A 16,512-nucleotide genomic window follows, 5' to 3' on the forward strand; every position below is an offset into this window, starting at 1 on the left:
AAGAAGGTGTTTAATCTAAAAACCAGATCAAACAGTAAATCATGCACATTCTGGTGGTAGAAAATGCTTTTGAAATATCATTTAAACTCCATGCAACTAAAACTCTCAACTGGAGCCAATATTTGAGGTAAAAACTCACCATATTCAACAGTTGAAGAGATTGAAAAGCATGAAAAAGCTCACAATGTCAATCCTAAAAACAAGTCTTTACACCAGACTGAAATCCCTGTGAAGAGGTTATTCACCCTCTTTTTGTCTCTTTTGTTGTGTCTTTTTTTTGTTATTTTTTGTCTTTTTTTGTGATTTTGTGTCTTTTTTGGTCATTTTTTTTGTCTTTTTTAGTAATTTTGTGTCTTTTATTATCGTTTTGTGTCTTTTTTGTCTTTTCTTTAGTAATTTTGTGTCTTTTCTTGGTCATTTTGTGTCTTTTTTAGTCCTTTAGCCAAGGCTGAAATCCCTGTGAAGAGGTTACTCACTCATTTTAGTTACATAATAATAATATTTTTGTTTTTGTTTGGTCATTTTTTGTCTTTTTTGTAATTTTGTGTCTTTTTTTGTAATTTTGTGGGGTTTTTTTTGGTAATTTTTCAGTCTTTTTTGTCTTTTTGAGTATTTTTTTAGTCTTTTGTGTATTTTTTGGTAATTTTTTGTCTTTTTGTGTCATTTTTTAGTCTTTTTGTGTCTTTTTTGGTAATTTTTTGTCTTTTTGTGTCATTTTTTAGTCTTTTGTGTCTTTTTTGGTAATTTAGTGTCTTTTTTTGGTAATTTAGTGTCTTTTTTAAGTAATATTGTGTCTTTTTTTGTCATTTTGTGTCTTGTGACTGAAATCAATGTGAAGAGGTTATTCACTAATTTTTGTGACAAAAACACACATGTTCTTAAAATAAGCACATAAAGCTATGGTCAGTAGGTACTCAAAATATATAATTAAGATACTATTGCTCGATATAAGAAGAAAATACTTGGTAAGCTTCATATTTTTTGCAGTGTACACAGCCTATAGACTCGGGGAGAGTAATGAGTGAGTTTGTTAAGTCGACAGGAATACTAAAAGCCTGTATAGTGTGTGATTCTTTGAGCTAGTGTGCAAAATAACATTTAGCGTGAAATGTCACATCCTGTTGCTGATATTTATTTAGCTCCACAACATCACGGTGTGCATTCCTTTGTTTTCTGCAGCTCTTGATGCTCTTTAGTGCTCTCTTTATGTATTGGAGGGCAGACGGCTACCAATGTCAACAAATGGAACAAAACACAAAAGGTTAATTGCCCCTGAGTCTTCATTTTTCACCCTGTGTTACACATAACATAATGCTGCAGCTGGTATTCCTCTGGGCTCTACAGGCAACATTTCATCTACCTTGACCTATTAACAAAGCCACAAGTGAAAGAGCCCGAGGCCTCGACAGTCCGAGCGTTCCTCCGTCCACTGCTGCTCGCCTCTTTAATGCACACTGCACAAACCAGCTGACAAATATAAGTAATAAATAACTAGAATTAACTAAGTACATGCTGTAAACAAGTCAAATTATCTGCCAGTGCAGTAAGTAAATGTTTCTTTGTAAGAATTATTTAAATAAGTAAAAAAAATATATCTAGACACTGGAAAAAACAATGATGGCTTGAAATAAATCCAATTATACTTATTTTTGAGCAATTGTCGTAATTTACCTTGACAAGAATTTGCCCAAAATTTTGCATTGAAGTGAATGGGACGGCCTAAAAAAAATGAGCGAAAAAAAAACAATACTTGGAGGTTTTTAAACGTCTACTTCTCCGGCATAATTTCACCTAGAGACTCCATTTAAACTTTAAACAGTAGACACAAGTCTTGTGTATCGGTGTATTAATCCACGTTTCGATAGGTCATATAGTTTTTTATCAATCCCTGTTCAATGACCATGATCATTTTTGGAGAAATTCTGAGATTATAATGGGTGTGTATTGCACGGAATGTTCGTGTCACAGTGTGTGACATCATCGCCAGAGTGTAGAGGGAGAGAAGAAATTGTCAAAAAATACATTTGAAAACTGCGCTCCAGGCCGCAAATTCCACTCTACAGAAATAATTTATACATAGAAACGTAGGAAAATTAGTCTTCTCCCTCACAATCCTCTGGTAAAGCTGTCAGAGTTATAGTTTGGGCGTAGGACGCACAGATGATCCACCAACACCACCAACAGCCTCATTGGCTCCCATATTAAAAACACAGGAAGATTTCTGAAAAAGGGAGATGGAACAGTTTTTTTAGATCGCTCTAACAAAGCTATTTTTTACATTTTTCTTCACAAAAAACATATGTAGACGTTCAGGAAGAACTCAGGACGCTCAAAGTGAAGTCGGATCAATGATAGGTATTATGGTTTTGCCAAAAATTCTTTCTGTTCGAGGCCAGAAATTCCAGTCTGTCCACCTCTGGCTGCTGTCACTGTGCCAGAAGATTCCACAGCTGTTAATTCTGTTGATTGCTCTGCTCTGATTGGTCGACCGCAAAGCCTTTGATGCTTTGATGTGATTACAGTTACAGATACACGCACACACACACACACACACACACACACACACACACGTGCTAGTTATATTTACTGTAACCTTGGCATTATCACCTTGATGCATTAGAGATCTGTGGCATTATAATAAGGGAAATGAAATGTGTGCAGATGAGCTGGAGGTTTGGCTTCACTTTATGAATGCAAAGCCAACAACAATAATGAATCTCAGCTATTATCTTCAGGGAACGTTTCCCTCTTACTTCTGTGTATCTCATCATCAGGGTAATTTCATGCATAACTAAGCAGAAATGTCGCAGTCAAGTCGCGCTGTGATATTGATTACAGATTAAGGAGGCGTTATTATTATCATCTCTGGGCGGGAGACGTTAGTTTGGTGTCAGCGTTCTGAATCTCCAACCTCACAAAGCTTCTGTCTGAGTGATTCAACTAGAGGAGATAAATGACTCAGCCAACGGAAAACCAGTTTACTCTCTCAGGCTTCAATTTAATTAAGCATTTTATCATGTGTAATGTACATTTTACACTTGCTTCACTACAAAAAAGGTGTGTCTAAAAACCAGATTATTAGATGATTAAATTAAGATTATTAAATCTAGAAAAAAGCATGTTGGACACTTAAAATAAGAAATGACCTCTTAAAACAAGATAAATGATCGAACACTTCTAAATCTAAAGCACATTTTTTTGTTTCTTTGTTCTTTTTTAGTTGTTTTTTTAAAGAAACAAATAACTGTCAGGTCACTCTGCTCGGGCCAGTTCATCGCTGCTGGCAGCTTTAATTTATCTCTTTTGTACATTTTGGTCATTTTGTGACCAAAAGAAGATGTAAAAAGACACAAAATTACCAAAAAAAAGACACAAAAGACCAAAAAAAGACACAAAAAATTAACAAAAAGATAAAAAAGAAACAAAAAGATATAAAATGACCAAAAAAGACACAAAATACATAAAATCACAAAAAAAGACACAAAAGACGTAAAATCACCCCAAAAAAAGACGCAAAAGAAGACACAAAGTTTTTTTAAGAGTTAATTTCATATTTTAAGCGTTCAACATGCTTATTTCTAGATTTAATAATCTTAATTTAATAAATCTTGTCAAGGTAAATTATCTGTCCATGCAGCAAGATCATTTCCCTCAGATTTACTGTTTTTATCTGGTTTTTAAACACCTTTTTTTACAGTGTTGCTCTCCTGAACACTATCACCTCAAATCAAAAGTACCTGTCGTCAATACTCGTGTATAGACAATATTTTTCCCAGTTACAAAACATTTTAATTAGGTCAAAAAAAGCTTGCACAGAAGCTTGTACTTGCATACTATTAATAGTATATGTTTACTGTATATTTGTATTATTCTCATAAAGCTCAGGTTATCCATCTGAAAAAACAAATCATTTCACCTACAGAGTGTTTGTCTAACCAACCTGTTAATGTTAAACACATTTTACTGAGATATCTTTAAATGGCTGCCCTCCCTTTTACCTCAAAGCTGTTTCTATGCAGCAGCAGCAGCAGCAGCAAAGCATTCTGGGTGCATTTACATGCAAATGATGCATCCGAGGCGTTCAAGCATTCTGTTTATGAGTTGGCTCATGAAAACAGTGTGTTGTTTACTATAACCAGTGTGAGCCAACAAACAAACATAAAAGCTAGCTTGGGTTTGCCAGCACCAACTGGCCTGTGAACAGTTTCCAGTTCACAACTGGTTTATTGTTTATTTATTGTTGGAGCCTCTCATCTATATAAAGAGATACAATGAGAACATGTGTAGGACTCCAACATGTTGTTATCCAGCTTCATGCAGGGTGTTTCTGGCTTTGGGGGGCGATTACAAGCAGAAACCTCTGGAGCTGAAAAATGGAGCCAACGCAGACGTTCCTTTAATGTCCATCTGAGGCTCCAACAGGGACTCGGTCCCTACAGAGCGCCATGTGGAAAGGCCCAACGTACAGCAGAAATAAACATGTTTACATGTGTGGGTACCCCTTGGCCCAAACCAGACCGCTTCATGGAGCCATGGGGTGCTCGCTGTGCCAGCTCCTTGTGGTGAGGGATGGGTGCCTTGTAGAACCTGATAATGTAATAAATTCCCGATAATGTAATAACCCCAATAATGTAATAAAAATCTGCACTTGAGTCCATTGAAAATGTAATAAAACCTGATAATGTAATAACTTCCCGATAATGTAATTAAGTGCATTTGGGAAATGCACTTTATTACAAAAAAAGCGCCCTCATTAAGGATTTTTTTTAACAAAAGATATATATATATATATGTATGAATATGAATTTTGACTATAGTTCTAATGTCTTATGTTGTAGGCATGTTTTTTCACCCTCCCTTTTTTGTGTTTTTGTTATATATAAATACATAGAGAGAGATGATAGAGAGAAACAATATATTTTATTCTCTTTTAGATTTTATTATTTAAGAGGTCTCCCACAGTCCTGTTTTTCGCAGCACCCTTGTAGAACCTGATAATGTAATAAATTCCCGATAATGTAATAACCCCGATAATGTAATAAAAATCTGCACTTGAGTCCATTGAAAATGTAATAAAACCTGATAATGTAATAACTTCCCAATAATGTAATTAAGTGCATTTCCCAATTTTACCAATAATGTAATAAAGTATAACATTAATGGGAGTTATTACATTATCAGGTTAGCATTCATTTCCCAAGTCCTGATAATGTAATAAGTCCCCAATATTGTAATAATTTAACAGCAGACCACCCATTACTTGGGTTCAAGTGGTGATACTGTGTATCAACTCTAGCTCCAGAGCTCTAGCGCCACCAACAGGTCAAAGTTCAATGTTTATTCACTTTTGACCCGTTCATCCGTTTTTCACCAACGAGGTATCCATGACAACCGAATGACTTCAACAGCTTCTTGAAATCTAAAGGTGCTTGGTGTTATACTTTATTACATTATTGGTAAAAAGTCTATTACATTATTGGGAAATGCACTTTATTACATTATCGGGAAGTTATTACATTATCAGGTTTTATTGCATTTTCAATGGACTCAAGTGCAGATTTTTATTACATTATCAGGTTCTACATGCCTTGTTGTCTGAGCAGACTGTACCTGACCCACCTGGAAACAGGAAGTGTGTCTATGTTCTCTTTGTATGAGAACATAGGACCCTTTTCCCTGCTTTTCCCAAAAAGGGTCCTATGTTCCCCGCTCTGTTACTTTTTCCACCATTACAGCCAAATTCCATGGTAAATAGGCCTAACCCTAATATTTTTAGATATTTTACAAAATTTAAAACTTATTTATTACTTATTTGTGAGACTATATGGAAGGTTTTTTTAATCGTAAATTTTACTCCATTTTACACCTTTTTTATCCTCCTAAACAACCTATGAAAGCAGCTCGTGAAAATCTTTATTTTGTCTACTTTTAAATTGTTCGTTCCCTCAACCCTTCAGAGAGCATCTTCTCTCCTAGACCACATGATAAGTCTACTCCTCAAAGAATTGTCACTAGCACTAATAGCTCTTATTGCACTATACCTTGATTGTTTGCTTTTTACTCTTCCTGTAAGTTGCTTTGGATAAAAGCGTCTGCTAAATGACTAAATGTAAATGTAACCCCCGCCCGAACCTCTTGCCTTCAATTTTTAAACCACTCCCTTCAACTATTTTTATAGACAAGAAGACACCTTTTTATAGCTTTTATTAAAGAAAAAAGCACCCTCATTAAGGATTTTTTTTTAACAAAAGATATATATATATATGTATGAATATGAATTTTGACTATAATTCTAATGTCTTATGTTGTAGGCATGTTTTTTCACCCTCCCTTTTTTGTGTTTTTGTTATATATAAATACATAGAGAGAGATGATAGAGAGAAACAATATATTTTATTCTCTTTTAGCTTTTATTATTTAAGAGGTCTCCCACAGTCCTGTTTTTCGCAGCACCCAGCCCTCGATTTTAGGAGAGTATACATGAGACACATATATGGATTTTAAGGGAGTGGTGGGAAAATAAAAGCGGAATGTACAACTAAATACTGATTCTCTGTGCTCCAGGTAGCTGACTGTGAGCCTACAATTTTTACTGATCCTCCAAAGAAAATGAGTATGTGATATATCCTCCTCTAGGAAGGTTCAGGACTGTCTCACGTAGCATGAACTGTAAAACGAATCAACTCTCTGTAATGGAGTTACAGATACAAGTTGTAGATAAAACAAGAATTGTACAAGAAGTGTTTGAGTCGAGTAAGATAGTTATTATAGATTTTGCAGAGCTGTAGGTGCTGCAAAGCTGCTTTCATTGACCTTAAAGGAAATAGAAGTGGCATTGCCTTCACTGGAAGCTTCCCAGTAGAAGAACTGTCGATTTTGACAGAACGGAGCAGTGAAGTGAGGCTCCAGAGCTCATTTCTCTCCGGATTACTGACATCATTCCTGCTCTGCTAGCTAATCAGATCACAGGAGATCACATCCGTATGATACACAAACATGTGCATGCACAAAAAAAGGCAAAATGTGGCTATTATTTTGAATGTTTAAGGCAAAAAAGTCATGATGGCAAAGACGTTAACGGTGCTGTCGGTTCTGGCGCGTTTCTGAATCCACCACCTGCAAAAACCTGACACATTTTTAATAAGACAGTCATCTGTTCCTCTCCTGGATGTCCGCTGATCAGCAGCCAGTTAATTTCCTGTTGGGTGTGGAGTAAACAGACACACACACACACACACACACACACAGGAACACAAATACACACTGGAAATGAGTCCAGAAAAAGGCTTTCAGCGACAACATCAAAACACTGATTACAAAGCAGAGATGATTTTTTTGTCACATAATATTCACGTGCAGCGCTGGATTCTGTTGCATGTCGACTGAAAACACACAGATTGGTGAGTAAAAGGTGAAACATCTTGCAGAATATTTATCTTTTAGATTGAAGGATTACTGAAAACACCTGCTACTACAGTATGCATGCCTGCATTAATTTTTCACAGCATCTTTCCCAGTCCAGCTCACATTCTGCATGTAGCTTCATACAGCTGACTTCACTTCAGGAATGCACTTCAGCACGGGGTCACTTCAGTTCAATCAAGCAAATCTTTTCACCTTACTGTACTTTCCAGCTGTGATAGAAGCATTACAGCAGGGGTCTCAAGCTCAAATTACCTGGGGGCCGCTGGAGGCAGCATCAAAATGACCAAAAAAAGACACAAAATGACAGAAAATAAACTAAAATACTTTAAAAAAGACACAAAATTACAAAAAAAAGACACAAAATGACTCAAAAATACACAGAATTACAAAAAAAGACACAAAATGACCCAAAAATAAGACACAAAATGACAGAAAAAAACTAAATTACTTAAAGAAGAAACAAAATGACCAAAAAAGACACAAAAATACACTAAATTATTTTAAAAAGACACACAAATCGTTTAAAAAAAGACAAAAATTACCAAAAAATGATAAAAAATTACCAAAAAATCCTCTCATTTCATAAGAGCAGCAGAGCAGAACTCCCCATGGAGATGTGTTATTTTACAGTACCGTACAATAACAGTTATTTATAAATAACAATGAAGGATAATAGCGGACTGTTGGTCTGTTAACACAATAAACAAATGTATAACTTTCTGAATGGCATAGCATCGTATACTTTACACATAGTACATCATCATCTGCATATATATGAATAAACAATTAATAACTTTAGCGACTGAGAAGCATCAATTAACTTAACTGGCAATGTATGAAGATGATATTTATTATCTTTTAGCTAAATATTCTGGCATTTGTTTATGGATATGTTTTTGCTTGACTTTGAACACAAGTTTTGTTCAGACCTTTTTGTTTTCCGTCCTTTTTGATCTGCTCTGGGTTGTTTTGTCTGTTTAACTTGAGTAATAAATCATTGTTTTTGCATCACTCCTGACTCTGTGGCAATTATGTCAGACCTCCTTTATCAGGAGTCCTGTGGTGTTTTTACTCGCTGTGAATTTGTCCTCCTCCGAAGTTATTCACCAAGGCGTTAAATTGGTGAGACTGTTCGAAATGGATCAATGTGAACCGGCGGAGAAGGACCGACAGAAAATATGTGACGTTATTTGTGCGACCAACAGTCGGATAATAAGAAAAGAAGTGACGCGAATCAGCAGAAACAAGACTCTCATTTGAGTCCAACAGTAAAAGAATCATGTTGAGCTAAATGCACAACAACTTTGCTTGAGCATGTTGAATCTCTACACTGCAAAAAAGGTGTGTCTAAAAAACAGATAAAACAGTAAATCTGAGGGAAAGGATCTTGCTGCATGGACAGATAATTTACCTTGACAAGATTTATTAAATTAAGATTATTAAATCTAGTTTTTCTGACTATTATTTCTGTTTTTCTGTCTCATTTTTTTCCAGTTTTCCTGACATTTTTTTTCTGTTTTTCAGACTTCACTTCTAAATCTAAAGTTTTTTTTTTTTATCTTGGTAAGAACCAAATAATCATCAGGTCACTCTGCTCGGGCCAGTTCATCACTGCTGGCAGCTTTACTTTATCCGGTTTTAAGAGTTAATTTCTTATTTTAAGTGTTCAACATGCTTATTTCTAGATTTAATAATCTGAATTTAATAAATCTTGTCAAGGTAAATTATCTGTCCATGCAGCAAGATAATTTCCCTCAGGTTTACTGTTTTATCTGGTTTTTAGACTAAACACCTTTTTTGCAGTGTGCAGTGAGAAACAGCACAAGATGCAGCCCTGCCATCACTTCCTGTCCAGAAACTGCCAACGCTTGTTGGGCGACTGTTCTGTCACTGCCACCCACTTTGTTCTGCAATGCAGTGTGAAAGGAGCTCATGTTAACTAGGGATGGGTGAGTGTGAAGCGGTTGGGATGAGAGTCAGCACCTCCAAGTCTGAGGACATGGTTCTCTGGGTGAAAACGGTGGACTGCCCCCTCTGGGTGGAGACAGGTACTACCCCCTCTGGGTGGAGACAGGTACTACCCCCTCTGGGTGGAGAGAGGTACTGCCCCCTCTGGGTGGAGACAGGTACTACCCCCTCTGGGTGGAGAGAGGTACTGCCCCCTCTGGGTGGAGACAGGTACTGCCCCCTCTGGGTGGAGAGAGATACTGCACCCTCTGGGTGGAGACGGGTATTAGCCCCTCTGGGTGAAGACAGGTACTACCCCCTCTGGGTGGAGAGAGGTACTGCCCCCTCTGGGTGGAGACAGGTACTGCCTCTAGAGAAGGAGTTCCAGTATCTGGGGGTCTTGTTCAGCAGTGAGGGTAGAACGGAGCGTGAGATGGACAGGCGGTTTGGTGCAGCGTCAGCAGTGATGTGGGCGTTGTACCGGACCGTCGTGGTGAAGAAGGAGCTGAGCCTGAAGGCAAAGCTCTCGATTTACCGCTCCATCTACGTTCCAACCCTCACCTATGGTCTGTCGTTCATTTAATTCTGGTTTTAAATGGTTTTATTCTGGTCTTAAGTGGTTTTAATCATAACCTAACCCGGTAACAGCATGTAGAAAACACTATACCCACGAGTTAAAAAGGAGAAAAATCCATTTGTGTCTCTATATATTGTAGCAGATCTAGTTGCAGCTCTGTTACTCCCAAACACCCAGAGGCTCCAAGCTTTTCTCCAAAAGGTTCTGAAAGATGGTAAAATATGCACAATATCTGCACATCATCACTAACTTACATTATCTGACAAAGTGAGGAGCATTTCACTTTCAATCTGACTAAAGTGTCTCAGGGTGTGTGTGTGTGTAGTAGAGAACATGTGAATATTTATGAATCAATGAGGGAAAAGGAGAGAAAGACTTCACACTGAAGTATTGTTGATTCTCAGCCATAAGCTCATAAATAAAAAGGCGTCTAGCTGAGTCTCTCATGCAGCAGCAAACAATAAGTGAGTGGGCGGAGCTTCAGGATGGGAGAGTCTTAGTCTCAGCAAGCAGTCAACACAATACACAACCACAAGAGTTTTTATTCTAGTGTCCCCCACAAAACTGAATGCACAAGTCAATAATCCCTGAGGAGGTGGTGGAAAGTATTATATATCACTGTCAGTGTGCTCAAGGTCTTTATATAAGTTAATTCATGTGGCTCTGACACTGAAATTTACACATTTCAGTGATAATTTGTAAAAGTAAACCGTAAATAATCTCTGTGAAATCTCCAGTTATTTACTGTATTATTCACAGTTCATCACTGTATTTGATTTTTACAGTATAGTGCTGTATAATTTACAATAAAAATCACAGTAGTTAAAACATTACTGTAGAAAAAACACAGTAAACAATATGAAAAGTAAAGTAGACAACTGTGTTTTTACATTTTTATCATATCATTTATATATGATATATTTTTTGTGTTTTTATGTATTTTTTGTAAATGTTTTGTGTTTTTGTATTTTTTTGTGTTTTTATGTGTGATTTTTGTATTTTTAGTGTTTTTTGTATTCTTTTGTTTTTTGTGTTTTTATGTGTGTTTTTTGTATATTTGTGTGTTTTTATGTGTGTCTTTTGTTTTTTTATGTTTTTTTAAATGTTTTATGTGTGTATTTTGATCAGAATCAGTCTGATACAAATGCTATTTTAAATAATTAAGTTTTTCATACAAAACACTGTATGGAAATCAATTGTAAAACAGTAAATGTATTAATATTATTTTCTTGTATAGTGTATCAAGTAATTACTTGCAATTACTAGTTTTTTCTATAAAAAATAATTATGAAATTATTATCAAATTAACAGCATAGTTTACTGTGCCATATTGTTTACAAAATCTGTAAAAATCTGTGTTTAATTGTTTTTTATTTTACAGTAAAGAAACCAGTACTGTAAATAAAACTAAAATCACAGTTTGTTTTTTATTTTTACAGTATAAAACCAGTACTGTAAATTAAAATACAGTAGTTCTACTGTAGATAATAATTACAGTAAGTTACGTGTTAATTGCTGCCAATAAGTTGCTGTAAAAATCACAGTAAATTCTTTACAATGTGTGCAAACATGCAAAGTAGCACTAAACACACAGTATGGTCAAAATATTGGATCACAAAGTTTATGCACCACACAAATATACTGTATATTTATAATATGGAATAACTGTATCCACATGGGTAGAAATATAAAATGTTGTAGTCCAGGATTCCCTTTGCAAAACAAAAGTTGCATTTTTAAACTAAATATTGCTGTTGACTCTGTTTTTCAGTTGCCTGAGGCCACACATGTTTTCATCCACACAGTCGGAGACTTTACTTTATGCTGTTGGTTGTTAAATAAAATATAAGTCAGACAGGAAATGGACCAGCGAAGGTTTTATTCTTGGCTTAAAGGGATAAAAATGTTATTGACTGTATGCTGGTGGTCCATTACTGTACAGCTGCAGAACGCCTTATAGATATGAGTTCTTACAGCCATATGTTGTTATGCATTTTAGTCATACAGTAGATTTATTATGGCCTCAGGTTGGTGAGATGGTGTGTTGTAGTTCCAATGATAACTTGATACTTTAATGATTTTTTAACCCTTTGGAGTTTGGGGCTATTCTGTTGGTTTTTGACTCTTTTTCATTCTGCCTGTACAAACCACTTAACAAGTGTTCACAATGCCGTGTTGGCATCATTGTTTTCAGCACAACCTCACCTATATGAGCTGATTATTGTTTTTCATTTTGACTTACTGGATCAACATTTTGAACACAAAAACACACGCAAAAAACACAAAAAAATGACAAAAAATGACAAAAAAATGACAAAAAAACCGCTGAAAAACACAAAAAATACACAAAAGCATGCATAAAAATGTACAACAAAACACAAAAAATTGCAAAAAACACACAAAAACAAAACACACAAAAACATTAAACATGAAATATTGCATTAAAAATGCATTGAAATGCTGAATGACCAATGTAAAAATTCGTAACAATCTCTGCAAAAACTTCATGTTACACTTGGTCAAGGTGGTTTTTACCTTTGCTGAAAAAGAGTTGACGTGTTAGATAGGATATGGAAAATGTTGGTATCATTGTTTTCAGCACAACCTCACCTATATGACCTGATTATTATTTTTTCATTTTGACTTACTGGATCAACATTTTGTACACAAAAAACCCATAAAAAACACAATAAACTGACAAAAAAAACACATAAAAAAGGACAAAAAACACACAAAAAATGACAAAAAACAAAAACAATACACAAAAGCATGGATAAAAATGCACAATAAAACACAAAAATAGCAAAAAAACACAAAAAATTACAAAAAACACACAAAAACATTAAACACAAAAGATTGCATTAAAAATGCATTGAAATGCTGAATGCACACTGCAAAATTCGTAAAAATCTCTGCAAAAACTTCATGTTACACTTGGTCGAGGTGGTTTTTACCTTTGCTGAAAAAGAGTTGACGTGCTAAATAGGACATGGAAACTTCTGGAAAAGCCAAAACTTCAGAGGGAATCTGACAGCAGGACTCTCTGGCTCTTTATGGACTCCAGAGGGTTAACAAAGCTGCTTTAAGGCTTTTTAAACTGAGCTAAATGTTGCATCCAGTAAAGTACACTGATAAAAAGTGTTGTCTAAAAACCAGTTAAAACAGTAAATCTGAGGGAAATGATCTTGCTGCATGGACAGATAATTTACCTTGACAAGATTTATTAAATTAAGATTATTAAATCTAGAAATAAGCATGTTGAACACTTAAAATAAGAAATTAACTCTTAAAACGAGATAAATGATGCAACACTTCTAAATCTAAAGTTTTTTTTATCTTGGTAAGAAACAAATGTTTGTGCTTCACTTTGCCATCTGGAATGTGTTTATATCAAGTTTGCTTGTTGTTTCAAAGTTAATTAATATTTCATGAAGGGAAGTGGAAGAAAAGCATGAGGTGCAGAACGTATGAAAAGACAGAAAACCTTTAGAGCACAGCTTTTATCCATTACACCACCTTTTGTTTTACAGAAATGTTTTCAACAAATACTACATCTGAATTCCCACAAACCAAATAAAATACATTTGGTAACACTTTATATTAGGGAACACATATTCAACATTAATTAGCTGCTTATTAGCATGTAAATCAGTAACATATTGGCTCTTAATGAGTCATTATTCAGTAGTTATTAATGCCTTATTCTGCATGGCCTTATTATACAACCAGTAAGACATTAACTAAGAGTTTTCCCTCAATAACCTCAGAATTATTGATTATTAGTAGTAAGTAAGGAAGTTGCTGTATATGAGTTATGATCTTAATATGCTTTACTTTGTATGGACTTTATAATCTCTACATAGCGGTGAAGGAAACCATTGAAACGGCAAATAGCAAACACCTTCTCCAGACCTTTGACTGACTGGTTCCTTTTGGTGATTGATGAGGATTGGTAGATAATTATGTCAATCATTGACAAAAATTGACCAAAAAAGACACAAAATGACCAAAAAAAGACACAAATTGACCACAAAATGATCAAAAAACCCACAAATTGACCACAAAATGATAAAAAAAAAAAAACCCAAAATGACCAAAAAAAGATGCAAAATGGCCAAAAAAAGACACTAAATGACTAAAAAAAGACACAACATTTCCCAAAAAAGACATGAAATTACTAAAAAAAGACACAAATTGACCAAAAAACACACAAAATGACCAAAAAAAGACACAAATTGACCACAAAATGATCAAAAAACCCACAAAATTACCAAAGAAAGGTGCAAAATGTCCCAAAAAAGACACAAAATGATAAAAAAAGACACAAAATTTCCCAAAAAAGACATGAAATTACTAAAAAAAGACACAAATTGACCAAAAAACACACAAAATGACTAAAAAAAGACACAAAATGATCAGAAAACCCACAAAATGACCAAAGAAAGGTGCAAAATGTCCCAAAAAAGACACAAAATGATAAAAAAAGACACAAAATTTCCCAAAAAAGACATGAAATTACTAAAAAAAGACACAAATTGACCAAAAAACACACAAAATGACTAAAAAAAGACACAAAATGATCAGAAAACCCACAAAATGACCAAAAAAAGGTGCAAAATGGCCAAAAAAAGACACTAAATGACTAAAAAAAGACACAACATTTCCCAAAAAAGACATGAAATTACTAAAAAAAGACACAAATTGACCAAAAAAGACACAAAATGACCAAAAAAAGACACAAATTGACCACAAAATGATCAAAAAACCCACAAAATTACCAAAGAAAGGTGCAAAATGTCCCAAAAAAGACACAAAATGATAAAAAAAGACACAAAATTTCCCAAAAAAGACATGAAATTACTAAAAAAAGACACAAATTGACCAAAAAACACACAAAATGACTAAAAAAAGACACAAAATGATCAGAAAACCCACAAAATGACCAAAAAAAGGTGCAAAATGTCCCAAAAAAGACACAAAATGACTATAAAAAGACACAAAATGGCCCAAAAAAGACACGAAATGACTAAAAATAGACACAAAATGACCAAAAAAAGACAAATTGACCACAAAATTATCAAAAAACCCACAAAATTACCAAAAAAAAGACACAAAATGACCCAAAAAAGACACAAAATGACCCAAAAAAGACACAAAATGACTAAAAAAAGACACAAAATGACCAAAAAAAGACGCAAAATGGCCCAAAAAAGACACAAAATGACCAAAAAAAAAGACATTAAATGACCAAAAAGACTAAAACACATGAACACTTTCACACAGTGGAGACAGAGCTGACTTCCAACATGATTTGGCGACCCCCAGAAATCATCTCAAGACCCTAATTGGGGCCGGGACCCCCAGGTTGAGAACAGCTGAGTCAGTGTGTGAGGGACGGTGGAGACCTTCGCTTCTTTTTCTCTCTGGCGTCGTAAATTCCACGCCACGGCTGCTGATTGCTCTGCTCACGGCTACAAACCTTAGTGACACGTTGAGTCGGACTCATTCAGTGGATCAGCCAGAACGTCCTGAAAGCAGCTCACATCTTCTGTCTCGCATGAAAAACCTGCCACAGAAAATAACTAACGTCCACTGGTGTCGGCCTGGACTTCATCCCTCCGACTATCTTGGTTTCCCTCATGATTGCTTGAAGCTGGAGTAATATTTTTCAAAGATTTCAGGATTTGTAGTATCTCACAGGGCTCGATGGGAAGCTGTACATCTCCAAATATCAGCAGGGAAATGCAGGATTAAACTGAAACGCTGCTATCTTCTACATACTGACACTTTAAAAAAGATTTTAAAAAGGGATTGAAGTGGCTGATGAGAGGATTAAACCTGTGACCTTCCATTTACTGGAGGGTTTTATATATATATATATATATATATATATATATATATATATATATATATATATATATATATATATATATATATATATATATATATGAGACACTGCTAGCATTTCACGTACATTCATGAATATTAAAGAAGTTACAGAAAGCTTATTATATGTGATATAATATCTCAAGACTATCTCTGCATAACTGAATAATAATAAAGAACAAGCTGTGTTTTAATGTGCTGGTTGACTCCATTTCTGTACTGATTTTCATTCTTATTAAAGTAGCAGAAATTAGAAGTGAAATACATGTTTAATAATACTGTAGCCCATATAAATTACATGTATTTCTGTTTATTTATGTATTATTTGTTAAGGCCCTGCAGCAGTTTAAATGAGAATCTATTTCACAACATGAAGAATGATATAAAATCCCTTTCCAACTTATTTAATGTATTTTTTGTCATTGATTTATCGTCAGTAATTTATCAAGAAATAAGGTAATTTTATACAACAGGGCAATTCAAAGTGCTTTACACAAAACATTAAAAGCTTTAGAAAGAGAAAGAGAAAAATAAAATGACATTCAAATATAACATTTTAAGACTGAAAATGAGCAGATAAAATATTTAAGAAAAAATATAAAAGTACATTAAAATGTATAATTTTAAAATTAAAAGTCAGCTGATAATATATATATATTACGGTGAAAAACTGCTAA

This window comes from Centropristis striata, chromosome 16 (assembly GCF_030273125.1).
Source record: "Centropristis striata isolate RG_2023a ecotype Rhode Island chromosome 16, C.striata_1.0, whole genome shotgun sequence".
In the NCBI taxonomy this organism is placed as follows: Eukaryota; Metazoa; Chordata; class Actinopteri; order Perciformes; family Serranidae; genus Centropristis; species Centropristis striata.